Consider the following 5,568-nt stretch of genomic DNA (forward strand, 5'->3'; position numbering starts at 1 on the left):
CCTCTCCATTCAGGTCGTTACCTCGCGGCCAAACACCGCTAATTTTCCATCCAATTAATATATTAATTAGCTGAGCAAGTCGTCTTACACCTAGATACGATAACACGTTTAAAATCATAATTTATACGAAGTCCAACTGCGAATCAAAGGCTATCTATATTTTACACGATTTTCAGACAAACAATAGTCATTATTATATGAAATAGGTTAAGCATCTTTACCCTTGTCAAACCAGTATTGTTTTTGAATTGAACTTATCTAATAGTAATCATTAATATTATCAAGCATTAATAGCATTAAACTCAATAGTCATTTTCAGTTGTACTACTTTCAATAGTTTTTAAATTACATTTTTATTTGTTGCACACTATCCAGTCTACTTTATTTCTTCGAGTTACAACGCCTATTTTTACATCAAATCCACGCACGCCAACACAACGTTTCAAGGAGGGACCCGTATGGGACCTAGAACACTGACGAACCCAACGGAAATAAATTCTATCTAAATTTCCGTCTTTTAAAAATTGTTCTGATCGTAGAGGACGTTAACGCATCATACGCGGTCAGAGCTGGTGGCAGCGAGACCTTTCTCATCGCAAAGATCAATCAAATCAAGGAAAATTAACAATCGATCTTTTCCAATTTTGTTTCCTTTTAAATTTCCATTCACTTTACGTTGCGCGCTCGCCTCGCGTCGCGCAACGTAACAATCTCATGTACTTCCGGTTCCGCGTGAGAAAGCGTGTAGAGGCAGTGAACGAAGTAAAAGTCAATTGGAGAGTAAAAAAGGGTGTGTGAAAGGAAAGGAATGGTAGAGAGTGAGTGAGGGGAGAGGGAAAGTGTGGGGAAAATTTTAGGTGGAGTAAAGGGGAGAAAAGGGAATAGATAAGTGAGAAAAAGGGAGAGTAAGACAGGAGATAAATAAGAGGTTAGGATAGCAAGGCAAGGGAATTAGACGATATTAGGCGAGAGTGGCGACAGCGGCAGGGAGCGGGGAGAGTAGGAGACAGGATAGTAAGGAAGATACCATACGTTGGCATGGAAGAGGCGAGTAGGTTAGAGAGAGCGGGTGGATGCAAGTAGGGGGAGATGGAAGAAAAGGAGACAAGAAAGAGGGGCAGGCCCACAAGGGCGGAGAGCATTAAAAGGCAAGGGAGAGGCAGAAGCCCAAGCATGGGGAGTGTGGAGGAATTGTGGAAAAGGAAAAGGGAAAATACCGCGGGAGGAGATGAGGAGGGGAAGGAGGAGGAGGAGGGGATATTTAGGAAGAGCCAAAAAACAGAGAGGTCACCGAAGGGTCAGGAAGAAAGATAGAGGGTAGAATGGCAGGGTATTTTAGCGGAAATAAAAGAGGAAATGAGGAAAGGAACAAAAGAGGTAGGGAAGGAGATAAGGGAGGAGATGGAGAAGTTAAGGGGGGAAATTAGAAGAAGGGAGGAACAATGGGAAGAGGAAAGGAAAGAGATGAGGGGAAAAATGGGGGAACTAAGTAGGTGAATGGAGGAAGTGGAAAGCAGGGGGAGAAACCTAAAGCAATTAGAAGAAAGAGTCAGGCAGATAGAGTTAGGAGAGAAACGAAAAGAGGGACGGGGAGGGGAAGAAGGGGAGTTAATGGAGAGGGTGAGAGGAATAGAGAAAAAGTTGGAGCCAAAAGAAAGGGAGGTAAGAAAGAAGAATCTGATAATAAAGGGGGTAAAGGTAGGAAAGGAGGGAATCAGGAAGGAAGCGGAAGGAATAATAAGGGACATAGGAGCAGAGGGGGAGATAGAGGAAGTAAGAAAGTTAGGGGCGGAGGGGAAAGAAGGGGAGGTGAAGCTGTTATGGATAAGAATGAATACAATAGAGCAAAAAAGGGAGGTGACAGAGAAGAAGAAAAGGCTAAGCGGCAGGGAGGTAAGGATAGAGGAGGATTTAACATGGGAAGAAAGGAGGATCCAGTGGAAATTGAGGAGAATAGCAGGAGAAGAGAGCAGAAAAGGGAAGAATGTATGGGTAGGTAGAGGAAGGATAAGAATAGAGGGAAGGTGGTGGAGCTGGGATGAGGAGAAAGAAAGACTGGTAGGCGAAGGGGAGGGGGTGGAGTGGGTAAGGCAGAGCAACAGAGAGAAAGGGGGGAAAGGGGGGAGGGTGATGACGAGGAGGACGAGGACGGGGAAGGAATACGGACAGACAGGGGTTAGGGGGAAGGAGGAGAAGAGCGAGGAGGAGGGGAAGATGAAAGGGGGCTGAGAGGTAAAGGAGTAGGCATAAGGAGGGACAAGCACGAGGGAGTAGGGAGGGGAGGGGGCTGGAAGCTAGCATTCAGGAATGTGGCAGGGCTGAAGAACAATGACAGTGACTTTTGGCAAAGGATAAGGGAATGGGATGTAATGGTATTAATGGAGATGTGGCTATACGGAAAAGGATGGGAAAATATGAAAGAAAAGATGTCGAGGGGGTACAAATGGAGGGTGCAGACAGCGAACAGGAAGAATAATAAAGGGTGGGCGATTGGGGGGAAGGTGCTGGGAATAAGAGAAGGGTTAGAAATGGAAGTAGGAGAGGTAGAAGGGAAGGGAGAGGGTATGATAAAGGGAGAAGGAAGAATAGGAGGAGAGAGATGGGAGATAATAGGAGTGTTTGTGAGCGGGGACATTGAGGACAAGATGGGGAGGCTGAAGGGGTGGATGGTGGAAAAGAAGGAGGGGACAATGAAATTACTCGGCGGGGACTTCAACACGAGAACTGGAGAGGAGGGTGGGAGAATATGGGGAGAAGGGGAAGAGGAAAGCGGAAGGAAGTCGAAGGATAAAAAAGTAAATGCGGAAGGAAAGAAATTATTAGAAGGGATAGGTGGAACTGGATGGAGCATATGGAACGGGGAGATCAGGGGAGACGAGGAAGGTGAATACACTTACACCGGAGGGAGGGGGGACACGGTAATTGATTACGTAATAGGGGATGAGGAAGCGAGAGAAAGAGTAAAGAAAGTAGTGATAGGGGAGGCGGTGACGTCAGACCATCACCCGGTAATAGTGGAGATTAGAGGGGGAAAGGAGGGAGGACAAGATCAAAAGAGGAATAATAAAGGGAAAAAGAAGGTGGAGTGGACGAGGGAGGTAGGGGAGAGATTTAGAGAGGCCATGAGGTAGGGAATAGAGGGGGAAAGGGGGGTAGGGAAGGAGATAGAAGAGGTGACAAAGGAAATCGCAAGGGTAATGGAAAAAGAGTTAGAGGGAGCAGAGAACGAAGAAAGGAAAGGAAAGACAGGATGGTGGGATGAAGAATGCAAACAAAGAAAAGGAGAGGTCAGGACGGCGCTGAGGAAGTGGAGAAAAGGGGAAGGGGATATAGAAGCATGAAAAAAGAGTACAGGGTGCTGTGCGAAGAGAAAAAAAGAGAGGAGACGAGGAGATTAGAGAAAGAGGTAGAGAGGGCAAAGACGGAGGGAGAAGTATGGAGGATATTAAGGACAGAGAGAAGGAAGAGAATAGGAGTAAATGAGGGAATAGGACAAGATGAGTGGAGGGAACACTTCATGGGAATGCTAGGAGGGGTAGATAGTAAAGTGGTGAGGGAGGGGGAAAGGAGAGGGGAAGAGGATGGGGAGGAGGAGATAACCAGAGAGGAAATTGACAGGATGATAGGGAAACTGAAAAGAGACAAAGTAGCAGGAGAGGATGGAATACCAAACGAAATCTGGATGTTGGGGGGGGAGGAGGCAAGGGACTGGGTGTTGAGAGTCTGCAACAGGGTATGGAGAGGAGAAGGGTGGCCCGAAAACTGGAAGGGAGGGATCATAGCAGCGATCAGAAAGAAGGGCACGGGGGAAAGCGTGGAGAATTACAGATGAGTAACGCTGATGCCGACGCTATACAAAATATACGCGTCGGTATTAGCAGAACGGCTGAGGAACGAGATGGAAGAGAAAGGGGTGATACCTCAATGCCAGACAGGATTCAGGGCGGGAATGGGAACAACGGAAAACATCTATGTCCTGAATTACCTAGTAAACAGGCAGATAGGGAAGAAAGGAGGAGGAATGGTGGCGATGTTTGTGGATTTGAAAGCGGCGTTCGATTCGGTGAACAGGGAAGTCCTGTACAAGGCAATGAGAGAGAGGGGGATAAGGACGGGAATAAGAAGGAGAGCGGAAGAATTATACAGAGAAACATGGAGTAAAGTTAGGATGAGGGGAGAAGCAGGGAGGGCCTTTTGGACGGCAAAAGGAGTAAGACAGGGGTGCCCGCTAAGCCCACATTTATTCAATGTAATGCTGGCAAACATTGAAGATAAGTTCAAGGAACAAGGGTGGGGAGGAATAAAGGTAGGGGGAGAGAAAGTGTACGTCTTGGCATACGCAGATGACATGGTAATTCTGGCAGAAGAGGAGGTAGGAGGTGCGAGCTATGGCAAAATGTTAAGAGACCTTTTTTGTAGGGAATTAAATTTTCTACTATTTATGTTCTATGACATTTTTTGATCAGATGCGCAGTTTTCGAGATATACCGAGATATTTAAAAGTTCCGAAGCCGTACCAACATTATAAGGAAGAAGAAACACTGTGGCCCTTGTCTTTGAGGTAACTGCACTATTCTAAGCTCTATTCACTATTCCCAGCTGTAAATGCCACTTCCAGCGCAGCTGTGGAGAAGAAGAACAAGAAGAAGCAGAAATATATCGGAATATGTGTGTGACGCACCTTTCCTTGAGGTACATCTGCAAATATTTCGGAAACGGTGCGAGCTATGGCAAAATGTTAACAGACCTTATTTGTAGGAAATTAAATTTCCTACTATTCATGTTCTATGACATTTTTTGATCAGAAGCGTAGTTTTCGATATAAATCGAGATATTTAAAAGTTCCGAAGCCGCACCAAAATTGTAAGGAAGAAGAAACACTGTGGCCCCTTTCTTTGAGGTTACTCTGCACTATTCTAAGCTCTATTCACTATTCCCAGCTGTAAATGCCACTATAAATAATGATATTTATATTAAATGTACATTGATCTGTATTAGCGAATCAGTATATTACATTATATCCAATGAAGATATAGTAATAATGATATTGTTATTAAATGTATATTACATATCTAATGCTGACATAGTAATAATGATATTGTTATTAAATGTATATTACATATCTAATGCAGATATAGTAATAATGATATTGTTATTCAATGTATATTACATATCTAACGCAGATATTGCGATAATGATTTTGTTATTAAATGTATATTAATCTGTAGGAAGGTATCAAGATATTACATTATATCTAATATAGATATAGTAATAAAGATTTTGTCGTTAAATGTATATTACATATTTAATGCACATAGAGTAATAATGATATTGTCATTAAATGTACATTGATCTGTACGATGGAATCAGTATATTACATTATTTCTAATTTAGATATAGTAATAATGATATTGTTATTCAATGTATATTACATATCTAATGCACATGTAGTAATAATGATATTGTTATTAAATGTATATTACATATCTGATTCAGCTATAGTAATAATGGCATTGTTTCTAAATGTACATTCATCGGTAGGAAGGTGTCAGTATATTACATTATATC

Source organism: Osmia bicornis, chromosome 1, assembly GCF_907164935.1.
Source record: "Osmia bicornis bicornis chromosome 1, iOsmBic2.1, whole genome shotgun sequence".
Lineage (NCBI taxonomy): Eukaryota > Metazoa > Arthropoda > Insecta > Hymenoptera > Megachilidae > Osmia > Osmia bicornis.